The following is a 13,135-nucleotide window of genomic DNA, read 5'->3' on the forward strand; positions in this document are numbered from 1 at the left end:
GATCGTGAGGAAACTGCAGAGGACTAAAATAAAATGAAAATAGGAACTAGGAAGCAAAGTGATTGTATCAAATCCAGCTTTCATTCTGAAGACTTCTGCCAAATTTTGAGAGACTTTGGAGTTTCTCCTTCCCTTTGGACTGCATGGGTTAGAAAAAAACAAAAGATTCTAATGTGTCATGAGAGTCTAATATGACATGCCTGGTGAATTTAGAACCCCAAAGTCATATACTTTTTAAATTTTCTTTCAAGAAAATTTATTCTTTTTTATTGAAGTATAATTTATTTTACAATGTTGTGTTAGCTTCAGGTATACAGCAAAGTGATTCTGATTTTATATATATATATATATATGTACATATATGTATATATATATTCTTTTACAGATTCTGAATATAGCTCCCTGTGCTATACCGTAGGTCCTTTTTGTTTATCTATTTTATATTTATTAGTGTGTATCTGTTAATCCCAAACTCCTAATTTATCCCTCCCCTACCCTTTTCCCTTTCATAATTATAAGTTTGGTAACCATAAGTTTCTCTGTGATTCTGTTTCTATTTTGTAAATAGGTTTATTTGTATCATTTTTTTAGGCTCCCCATGTAAGTGACATCATATGGTATTTGTCTTTCTATTTCTGACTTACTTCACTTAATAGGATAATCTCTAGGTCCATGCATGTTGCTGCAAATGGCAGTATTTCATTTATTTATGGCTGAGTAATATTTTATTTTATATATATATATATGTGTGTGTGTGTGTGTATATATGTGTGTATGTGTGTGTGTGTGTGTGTGTGTGTGTGTGTGTGTATCTCACATCTTCTTTATCCATTCATCTGTTGATGGATACTTAGGTTGCTTCCATGTCTTGGCTATTGTAAATAGTACTGCTATGAACACTGGGGTTCATGTATCTTTTCAAATTAGAGTTTTCATCTTTTCCGGATATATGCCCAGGAATGGGATTGCTGGATCATTATGATAACTCTATTTTTAGTTTTTTAAGGAACCTCATACTGTTGTGGCTACATTGTGGCTACACCAATTTACATTCCCACCAACTGTGTAGAAGGGTTCTTCAGCAAGTAGTGTGGGGAAAGTTGGACACCTGCATGTAAATCAATGAAGTTAGAACACTCCCTCACACCATACACAAAAATAAGGTCAAAATGGCTTAAAGACTTAAACAGAAGACATGACACCATAAAACTCCTAGAAGAGAACATAGGCAAAACATTCTAACATAAATCATAGCAATTCTTTCTTAGATCAGTTTCCCAAGGCAAAAGAAACAAAAGCAAAAATAAACAAATGGGACCTAACCAAACTTATAGCAAAGGAAACCATAAACAAAATGACAGACAACCTATAGACTGGGAGAAAATAGTTGCAAATGATGTAACCTACAAGGGATTAATTTCCAAAATATACAAATAGCACATACAGCTCAATATAAAAAAACAAACAACCCAATCAGAAAATGAGCAGAAGACCTAAATAGACATTTCTCCAAAGAAGAGATACAGATGGTCAACAGGCACATGAAGAGATGCTCAACACTGCTGACATTCAGAGAAATGCACATCAAAACTACAGTGAAGTATCACCTCACACCAGTCAGAATGACCATCATCAAAAAGTCTACAAATAATAAATGCTGAAGAGGATGTGGAGAAAAGGGCTGTGCTTTTAGTTTTAGAAACATGAATGAAAGATAAACCCTTTATGCAGAAGAGACAGTAAAAATACATATCCATTTTAAACTTGGAACTAGAAAGAAAAAGAATTCTATTAGAATTTTTAATCATAAACTGGATATCACATGGATTTTTGCTTGAATTTATGCTACTCGTGTGTTCACAAGTAAAACATCAAGTAGACAATTTAATTTAAAGTATGCTTATGTTTGTAGTGCTCCCTGAGGACTGACAGAAGAAAATATAATCATCAAGAGAAGTGTAACATCAGCCCAGGAATCAAAAATTTCCTATTATATAAAGTTCCAGGGGAAATGAGCAGTTTATGGTCAAAATCAAAAAAGAAACGATGCATCAAAGTAAGAATGAGAAAAATATATACATGACACAATATATATTAAAAAATGTAAATATCATAATTACCAGACTATACTGCATGCATAAGGAAAGGAATGAAAATAGAACAGGAGCCTATAGAAAACAACTAAATTGGGGAAAGAATAACTGAATTTTTATAAAGAAGACTTGAAATTTAATATTTAAAACATAGATAATATAAAAATTATAAATCACATATAACTTAATGAACCAGAAGACAGATGTAGAGAAATGATTTATAGTAGCAATGATTAAAGAAAACCTCAGATTAAAATTTAAAGGATAGACATCCAGCATGTTTATCTGTTATTGTCTCTCCCACTAGAATATAACCTCCAGGATGGCAGAAAAACTCCATCTCTTTTGCACATTAAAGTACTGCCAGCACTTAGCAGTACATACATAGCACATATAGATACTCAAAAACATTTGTTTGATGAATTAATAAATTAAAAAATGTAGGAGAGGGGAAGATGGCGGAAGAGTCAGATGCAAAGATCACCTTCCTCCCCACCAGAAATACATCTACACGTGGAACAACTCCTAAAGAACACCTACTGAACGCTGGCAGAAGACCTCAGACCTCCCAAAAGGCAAGAAACTCCCCACGTACCTGGGTAGGGTAAAAGAAAAAAGAATAAACAGAGACAAAAGAATAGGGACGGAACCTGCACCAGTGGGAGGGAGCTGTGAAGAAGGAAAGGTTTCCACACACTAGGAGCCCCTTCGCAGGCGGAGACGGGGGTGGCGGAGGAGGAAACCTTTGGAGCCGCACAGGAGAGCACAGCAACAGGGGTGCGGGGGGCAAAGTGGAGAGATTCCCGCACAGAGGATCAGGGCCGACCGGCACACACCAGCCCGAGAGGCTTGTCTGCTCACCCGCCAGGGCGGGCGGGGCTGCGAGCTGAGGCTCCGGCTTCATTCGGAGCGGAGCGCAGGGAGAGGACTGGCGGCGTGAACACTGCCTGCAGACGGTTAGTGCACCATGTCTAGCGGGGAGGGAGTCTGGGGAAAAGTCTGGAAATGCCGAAGAGGCAAGAGACTTTCTCTTCCCTCTTTGTTTCCTGGTGTGCGAGGAGATGGGATTAAGAGCGCTGCTTAAAGGAGCTCCAGAGATGGGCGCGAGCCGCGGCTAAAAGCGCGGACCCCAGAGACGGGCATGAGATGCTAAGGCTGCTGCTGTCACCACTAAGAAGCATGTGTGCGAGCACAGGTCACTATCCACACCTCCCTTCTGGGGAGCCTGTGCAGCCCGCCACTGCCAGGGTCCCGGGATCCAGGGACAACTTCCCCGGGAAAACGCATGGCGCGCCTCAGGCTGGTGCAACCTCACGCCGGCCTCTGCTGCTGCAGGCTCGCCCCGCACTCCGCACACCTCCGTCCCCGCGGCCTGAGTGAGTGAGAGCCCCCGAATCAGCTGCTCATTTAACCCGTCCTGTCTGAGTGAAGAACAGTCGCCCTCAGGCAACCTACATGCAGAGGCGGGGCCAAATCCAAAGCTGAGCCCCAGGAGCTGTGCGAACAAAGAAGAGAAAGGGAAATCTCTCCCAGAAGCCTTAGGAGCAGCGGATTAAATCTCCACAACCAACTTGATGTACCCTGCATCTGTGGAATACATGAAGAGACAACAAATCACCCCAAATTGAGGAGGTGGACGTTGAGAACAAGATTTATTATTTTTTCCCCTTTTCCTCTTTTTGTGAGCGTGTATGTGTATGCTTCTGTTTGAGATTTTGTCTGTATAGCTTTGCTTCCACCATTTGTCCTAGGGTTCTATCTGCCCGTTTTTTTGTTTTGTTTTGTTTTGTTTTTGTTTTTTTTCTTTTAAAAAAAGTTTTTTCTTAATAATTATTTTTTATTTTAATAACTATTTTATTTTATCTTATTTTATTTTATCTTCTTCCTTTCGGTCTTTCCTTCGTTCCTTCCTTCCTTCCTTCCTCCCTCCCTCCTTTCTTCCTTCCTTCCTTTCTTCCTTCCTTCCTTTCTTTCTTTCTATCTTTCTATCTTTCTTTCCTTCCACTTTTTCTCCCTGTTATTTTGAGCCATGTGGATGAAAGGCTCTTGGTGCTGCAGCCAGGAGTCAGTCCTGTGCCTCTGAGGTGGGAGAGCCAACTTCAGGACACTGGTCCACAAGAGACCTCTCAGCTCCACATAATATCAAATGGGGAAAATCTCCCAAAGATCCCCACCTCAACACCAGCACCCAGCTTCACTCAACGACCAGCAAGCTACAGTGCTGGACACCCTATGCCAAACAACTAGCAAGACAGGAACACAACCTCACCCAGTAGCAGAGAGGCTGCCTAAAATCATAAGTCAACAGATACCCCAAAACACACCACCAGACGTGGACCTTCCCACCAGAAAGACACGATCCAGCCTCATCCACCAGAACACAGGCACTAGTCCGCTCCACCAGGAAGCCTACACAACCCACTGAACCAACTTTAGCCACTGGGGACAGACACCAAAACAGGAACTACAAACCTGCAGCCTGCAAAAAGGAGAGCCCAAACACAGCAAGATAAGCAAAATGAGAAGACAGAAAAACACACAGCAGATGAAGGAGCAAGATAAAAACCCACCAGACCTAACAAATGAAGAGGAAATAGGCACTCTACCTGAAAAAGAATTCAGAATAATGAAAGTAAAGATGATCCAAAATCTTGGAAATAGAATAGAGAAAATGCAAGAAACATTTAACAAGGACCTAGAAGAACTAAAGATGAAACAAGCAACAATGAACAACACAATGAACGAAATTAAAAATACTCTAGATGGGATCAATAGCAGAATAACTGAGGCAGAAAAATGGATAAGTGACCTGGAAGATAAAATAGTGGAAATAACTACTGCAGAGCAGAATAAAGAAAAAAGAATGAAAAGAACTGAGGACAGTCTCAGAGACCTCTGGGACAACATTAAACGCACCAACATTCAAATTATAGGGGTTCCAGAAGAAGAAGAGAATAAGACAGGGACTGAGAAAATATTTTAAGAGATTATAGTTGAAAACTTCCCTAATATGGGAAAGGAAATAGTTAATCAAGTCCAGGAAGCACAGAGAGTCCCATACAGAATAAATCCAAGGAGAAATACACCAAGACACATATTAATCAAACTGTCAAAAATTAAATACAAAGAAAACATATTAAAAGCAGCAAGGGAAAAACAACAAATAACACACAAGGGAATCCCCATAAGGTTAACAGCTGATCTTTCAGCAGAAACTCTGCAAGTCAGAAGGGACTGCCAGGACATATTTAAAGTGATGGAGGAGAAAAACCTGCAACCAAGATTACTCTACCCAGCAAAGATCTCATTCAGATTTGATGGAGAAATTAAAACCTTTACAGACAAGCATAAGCTGAGAGAGTTCAGCACCACCAAACCAGCTTTACAACAAATGCTAAAGGAACTTCTCTAGACAAGAAACACAAGAGAAGGAAAAGACCTACAATAATGAACCAAAAACAATTAAGAAAATGGGAAAAGGAACATACATATCAATAATTACCTTAAATATAAATGCACTAAATGTTCCCACCAAAAGACACAGATTGGCTGAATGGATACAAAAACAAGACCCATATATATGCTGTCTACAAGAGACCCACTTCAGACCTAGAGACACATACAGACTGAAAGTAAGGGGATGGAAAAAGATATTCCATGCAAATGGAAACCAAAAGAAAGCTGGAGTAGCAATTCTCATATCACACAAAATAGACTTCAAAATAAAGACTATTAGAAGAGACAAAGAAGGACACTACATAATGATCAAGGGATCAATCCAAGAAGAAGATATAACAATTGTAAATATTTATGCACCCAACATAAGAGCACCTCAATACATAAGGCAAATACTAACAGCCATAAAAGGGGAAATCAGAAGTAACACATTCATAGTAGGGGACTTTAACACCCCACTTTCACCAATGGACAGATCATCCAAAATGAAAATAAATAAGGAAACACAAGCTTTAAAAGATACATTAAACAAGATGGACTTAATTGATACTTATAGGACATTCCATGCAAAAACAACAGAATACACATTTTTCTCAAGTGCTCACTGAACACTCTCCAGGATAGATCATATCTTGGGTCACAAATCAAGCCTTGGTAAATTTAAGAAAACTGAAATTGTATCAGGTATCTTTTCTGACCACAATGCTACGAGACTAGATATCAATAATAGGAAAAGATCTGTAAAAAATACAAACACACGGAGGCTAAACAATACACTACTTAATAACGAAGTAATCACTGAAGAAATCAAAGAGGAAATCAAAAAATACCGAGAAACAAATGACAATGGAGACAGGATGACCCAAAACCTATGGGATGCAGCAAAAGCAGTTCTAAGGGGGAAGTTTATAGCAATACAATCCTACCTTAAGTAACAGGAAACATCTCAAATAAACAACCTAACCTTGCACCTAAAGCAATTAGAGAAAGAAGAACAAAAAAACTCCAAAGTTAGCAGAAGGAAAGAAATCATAAAAATCAGATCAGAAATAAATGAAAAAGAAATGAAGGAAACGACAGCAAAGACGAATATAACTAAAAGCTGGTTCTTTGAGAAGATAAACAAAATTGATAAACCATTAGCCAGACTCATCAAGAAAAAAAGGAAGAAGACTCAAATCAATAGAATTAGAAACGAAAAAGGAGAAGTAACAACTGACACTGCAGAAATACAATAGATCATGAGAGATTACTACAAGCAACTCTATGCCAATAAAATGGACAACCTGGAAGAAATGGACACATTCTTAGAAATCTACAACCTGCCAAGACTGAATCAGGAAGAAACAGAAAATATGAACAGACCAATCACAAGCACTGAAATTGAAACTGTGATTAAAACTCTTCCAACAAACAAAAGCCCAGGACCAGATGGCTTCACAGGTGAATTCTATCAAACATTTAGAGAAGAGCTAACACCTATCCTTCTCAAACTCTTCCAAAATATAGCAGAGGGAGGAACACTCCTAAATTCCTTCTACGAGGCCACCATCACCCTGATACCAAAACCAGACAAGGATATCACACAGAAAGAAAACTAAAGGCCAATATCACTGATGAATATAGATGCAAAAATCCTCAACAAAATACTAGCAAACAGAATCCAACAGCACATTAAAAGGATCATACACCATGATCAAGTGGGGTTTATTCCAGGAATGCAAGGATTCTTCAATATATGCAAATCAATCAATGTGATAAACCATATTAACAAACTGAAGGAGAAAAACCATATGATCATCTCAATCGATGCAGAGAAAGCTTTCAACAAAATTCAACACCCATTTATGATTAAAACCCTGCTGATAGTAGGCACAGAAGGAACTTTCCTCAACATAATAAAGGCCATATATGACAAACCCACAGCCAACATCATCCTCAATGGTGAAAAACTGAAAGCATTTCCTCTAAGATCAGGAACACGACAAGGTTGCCCACTCTCACCACTCTTATTCAACATAGTTTTGGAAGTTTTAGCCACAGCAATCAGAGAAGAAAAAGAAATAAAAGGAATCCAAATCAGAAAAGAGGAAATAAAACTGTCACTGTTTGTACATGACATGATACTATACATAGAAAATCCTAAAGATGCTACCAGAAAACTACTAGAGCTAATCAATGAATTTGGTAAAGTAGCTGGATACAAAGTTAATGCACAGAAATCTCTTACATTCCTATACACTAATGATGAAAAATCTGAAAGAGAAATTAAGGAAACACTCCCATTTACCATTGCAACTAAAAGAATAAAATATTCTAGGAATAAACCTACCTAAGGAGACAAAAGACCTGTATGCACAAAATTATAAGACTCTGATGAAAGAAATTAAAGATGATACAAACAGATGGAGAGATATACCATGTTCTCGGATTGGAAGAATCAACATTTTACAAATGACTATACCACCCAAAGCAATCTACAGATTCAATGCAATCCCTATCAAACTACCAATGGCATTTTTCACAGAACTAGAACAAAAAATTTCAATTTGTATGGAAACACAAAAGACCCCAAATAGCCAAAACAACCTTGAGAAAGAAAAACGGAGCTGGAGGATTCAGGCTCCCTGACTTAAGACTATACTACAAAGCTACAGTAATGAAGACATTAAGGTACTGGCACAAAAACAGAAATATAGATCAATGGAACAGGATAGAAAACCCAGAGATAAACCCACACATATATGGTCACCTTATCTTTGATAAAGGAGGCAAGAACATACAATGGAGAAAAGACAGCCTCTTCAATAAGTGGTGCTGGGAAAACTGGACAGCTACATATAAAATAATGAAATTAGAACACTCCCTAACACCGTACACAAAAATATACTCAAAATTGATTAAAGACCTAAATGTAAGGCCAGACACTATAAGACTCTTAGAGGAAAACGTAGGCAGAACACTCTCTAACAGAAATCACAGCAAGATTCTTTTGACCCACCTCCTAGAGAAATGAAAATAAAAATAAACAAATGGGACCTAATGAAACTTAAAAGCTTTTGCACAGGAGAAGAAACCATAGACAAGACAAAAAGACAACCCTCAGAATTGGAGAAAATATTTGCAAACGAAGCAACTGACAAAGGATTAATCTCCAAAATATACAAGCAGCTCATGCAGATCAATATCAAAAAAACAAACCACCCAATCCAACAATGGGCAGAAGACCTAAACAGACATTTCTCCAAAGAAGATATGCCAACAAACACATGAAAGGATGCTCAACATCACTAATCATTAGAGAAATGCAAATCAAAACTACAATGAGGTATCACCTCACACTGGTCAGAATGGCCATCATCAAAATGTCTACAAAGAATAAATGCTGGAGAGGGTGTGGAGAAAAGGGAACCCTCTTGCACTGCTGGTGGGAATGTAAATTGGTACAGCCACTATGGAGAACAGTACGGAGGTTCCTTAAAAAACTAAAATTAGAACTACCATACAACCCAGCAATCCCACTACTGGGCATATACCCTGAGGAAACCATAATTCAGTGAGAGTCATGTACCACAATATTCATTGCAGCTCTATTTACAATAGCCAGCAAATGGAAGCAACCTAAGTGTCCAACAACAGATGACTGGATAAAGAAGATGTGGCACATATACACAATGGACTATTACTTAGTCATAAAAAGAAATGAAATTGATTTATTTGTAGTGAGGTGGATGGACCTAGAGACTGTCACAGAGAGCGAAGTAAGTCAGAAAGAGAAAAACAAATATTGTATGCCAACACATATATATGGAATCTAAAAAAAAAAAAAAGTTCTGAATAACCTAGGGGCAGGACAGGAATAAAGACACAGATGTATAGAATGGACTTGAGGTCATGGGGAGGGGGAAGGGTAAGCTGGGATGAAGTGAGAGAGTGGCATGTACGTATATACCCTAAAAAATGTAAAATAGATAGCTAGTGGGAAGCAGCCACATAGCACAGGGAGATCAGCTTGGTGCTTTGTGTCCACCTAGAGGGGTGGGGAAGGGAGGGTCAGAGGGAAACGCAAGAGGGAGGAGATATGGGGATATGTATATGTATAGCTGATTCACTTTGTTATAAAGCAAAAACTAACACACCATTGTAAAGCAATTATACTCCAATAAAGATGTAAAAGAAAAATTGAAGTAAATGATATTATTTTCTCAATAAAATTTTATGAAACAAATATCCAAAATAAGAGACAAAAAGATTAAATTGCAAAACAGATGAGTAAAATGGAGCTGAATAAAGCAAAGAATAAAAGTAAAAAAACTGAAATGCCATAGACAAGAACATCATTATAGAAGCAGAAACACATCAGAACATTTAATCTAAAATATGAAATCAATCAATTTACTAGAACTATCAGAATGCACTGAAATAGGAGAAAGATGAAAACTATAAGAGAAAATATGAAAAGTGTAGAGGACAAAAATGGTTATTTGACATCACTGAAAAAGAGACCATACAAATGGAATAGAAGCAACAAATAGATGTTAAATATCTATATATAGATATATAGATATTCCTTAGATGAAGGCTATAATATTCACATCTAAACAGACTTACAACTTTCCACAAACAAAACAAAATTAATGAATATAGATAAAAACCTAATGTACTCTCATGAAAAAATAAAAAATTGAGCATTAAATCTGAAAAAAGAATCATGCAAGCATTCACGTAGAAAAACAAAAGAAAAATGCATTCAAACAGCCTCAGACTGCTCTGCCTTATTATGTGAAAAAAACACTGTGAATGAAGTCTATACCTTATTGAGGACTGAAAATGTTATAAGCTAGCTATTAAACAACACAACAAAAGTGAATGTTTCACATATGAAGGGAAGGGGACAATCTCAGACACTCTCATGAAGTAAACATATATTTTTAAATAAAAGTACTTAGAGACGTATTCTAGGTAGTCATTAGAGGTATTGGAATAAAGAACTCAGAAAGAGAAACTGAAGTGGAGGAAAGTGGCATGCTAGTGAAACCATTTCAATATACAACTAAGCCTCGACTGTTGTCATAAATGTCATTACAAAAAAGGAAAAGAAAAGAATGCAAGTTTTATAAATAGTTATGGAAAGGTAAAATACTTCTGTAAAAATATTATTTAATAATCTGGGACTATTTCACAATGTGCATGATGAAGATGATATTTTATTTGTAAATTTCTCTTATAAATTAAATGTGAACCTTACAGTTAGGGCCAACGGGTATATGAAAAGATGCCCAACATCTCCAATCACTGGGTAAACACAAATCAAAACCACAATGAATTATCACCTCATACCTGTTAGAACGGCTATTATAACAAGAGTCGGTAAGCATGTGGAGAGAAGGGAGCCCTTGTGCACCCTTGGTGGGAATGTAAATTGGTACAGCCAATATGGAAAACAGTATAGAAGTTCTTCAAAAAAATTAAAAATAGAACGACCATATGATCTGCCAATCCCACTTCTGGGTCTATATCCAAAGGAAATTAGGGGCTTCCCTGGTGGTGCAGTGGTTAAGATTCCACCTGCTAATGTAGGGGACATGGGTTTGAGCCCTGGTCTGGGAAGATCCCAGATGCCGCGGAGCAACTAAGTCCATGCACCACAACTACTGAGCCTGTGTTCTACGGCCTGTGAGCCACAACTACTGAGTCTGTGTGCCACAACTACTGAAGCCCACGTGCCTAGAGCCCGTGCTCTGCAGCAAGAGAATCCACTGCAATGAGAAGCTCATGCACTGCAACAAAGAGTAGCACCCCCTCGCTGCCACTAGAGAAAAGCCCACGCACAGCAACAAAGACCCAATGCAGCCAAAAAATAAATAAAATAAATAAATAAAATAAAATAAAGTTTTAAAAAACACAAAGGAAATGAAGTCAAAGAGATATCACAGCATTGTTCACAATAGGCAAGACAGGGAAACAAACTAAGTGTCCATCAATGAATTAATGAATTTTTAAAATGTGAGATATATATACATATATAGATACACACACACACACACACATACACACACACACACACACAATGGAATATTATTCAGCCATAGAAAGAAGGCAATCCTGGCATTTGTGACAACATGGATTAACTTTGAGGGCATTACGCTAAGTGAAGTAAGACAGAGAAAGACAAGTACTCTATGATACCACTTATATATGGAAACTAAAAAAGCTAAACTCATAGAAATAGAGAGTAAAATGATGGTTGCCAGGGGGCTAGCAGGTGAGGGAAATGGGGTTGGTCAAGGGACACAAACTTCCATTTATAAGATGAGTAAGTTCTGGGGATCTAATTACAGCAGATCTATGCAATGGTGACTAGAGTTAACAACACTGTACTATATAATTGAAAGTTGTTAAGAGAGTACATCTTAAATATTCTTACCACACACACACACAGAGATACTAATGATGTGAGGTGATGGAGGTATTAACTAACCTTATGTGGCAACCATTTCACGATATGTACATGTATCAAAGCATCATGCTATATCCTGTTGTATACCATAAATGTACACAAGGTCATATGTCAATTGTACCTCAATAATAAACACTACAGTTAAAAATGAAAAAAAAAACCCACATTAAAAAGCAAATCTCCAAAGAAAAAAGCCACATGACCATTTGTTTAAGAGATTTCTAAAATTCTGATATTATCATCTCAACTTGGAGTATAAGAAAAGAACAAAATATCACCTGTATATCGGGAATTTTCAACAGAACATTTGTAATTTTTTTTCTCCTTTTATAGAAAGAGAGGTAAGAGTCCAAATGATTATGCTTAGTTTACATACTGAGGGTATCTTATTTTCAAATATATCATGAATTAGTGAACGTGTACTTATCAAGAAGACTGGGACAGAAGAATATTTCACTTGGTAAAAACAGTTGAGCCAATTAGACCATCCACTTCTTCACCTGGTAATTCTAAGGAAATAATCCGAAAACCCAGTGTCTGATATCACAGACATGGTAGAAATAGACCAGTTAAAAAAAAATTAACCTGCTCTGACAAGAGCCAAGGTAAAGTCCCCAACATAAGGAGGCTGGAGGTATATGTCTTCAGACACTGTTAGGAAAGTGAACCCAGTGATTTCCCCATAAGAAGTACCTAAGACTTGACTCCAGCTTAACCAGGGCCCAAGACACGTCAACAGGACAACAACGTTTGCCAGCCCCACTCAAGGAGAAGTGCCAGACTGTGAACTGGGGGGTTAGGGGAGGGAGACTGGGGGAACGGATGACCAATGGGACTAGAATTAACTTCTTATTCTGTCTCATTTTCAGCAATGAGCACATGTGACGCTTCTATTCAGAAAAAAAGTAATAGTTTTCAAAAACGGTTGTTGTAGATTATATATAACATGGGCCACATTCATGATCTAAGTGCTGAAGCAGGTTATAAAGTGGTATAAATTCTACTTACAACTATGAGGAACAAATGAGTCTGGAAGGAAAAAAAGCAACAAAATGATATGGACAGTAAGATTATAAATGACTGGTTTTTTCCTAATGTTTAAACCATCTATAATATAGTTCTATTT

The sequence above is a fragment of the Stenella coeruleoalba genome, assembly GCF_951394435.1.
Source record: "Stenella coeruleoalba genome assembly, chromosome: 21".
NCBI classification, from domain to species: Eukaryota; Metazoa; Chordata; class Mammalia; order Artiodactyla; family Delphinidae; genus Stenella; species Stenella coeruleoalba.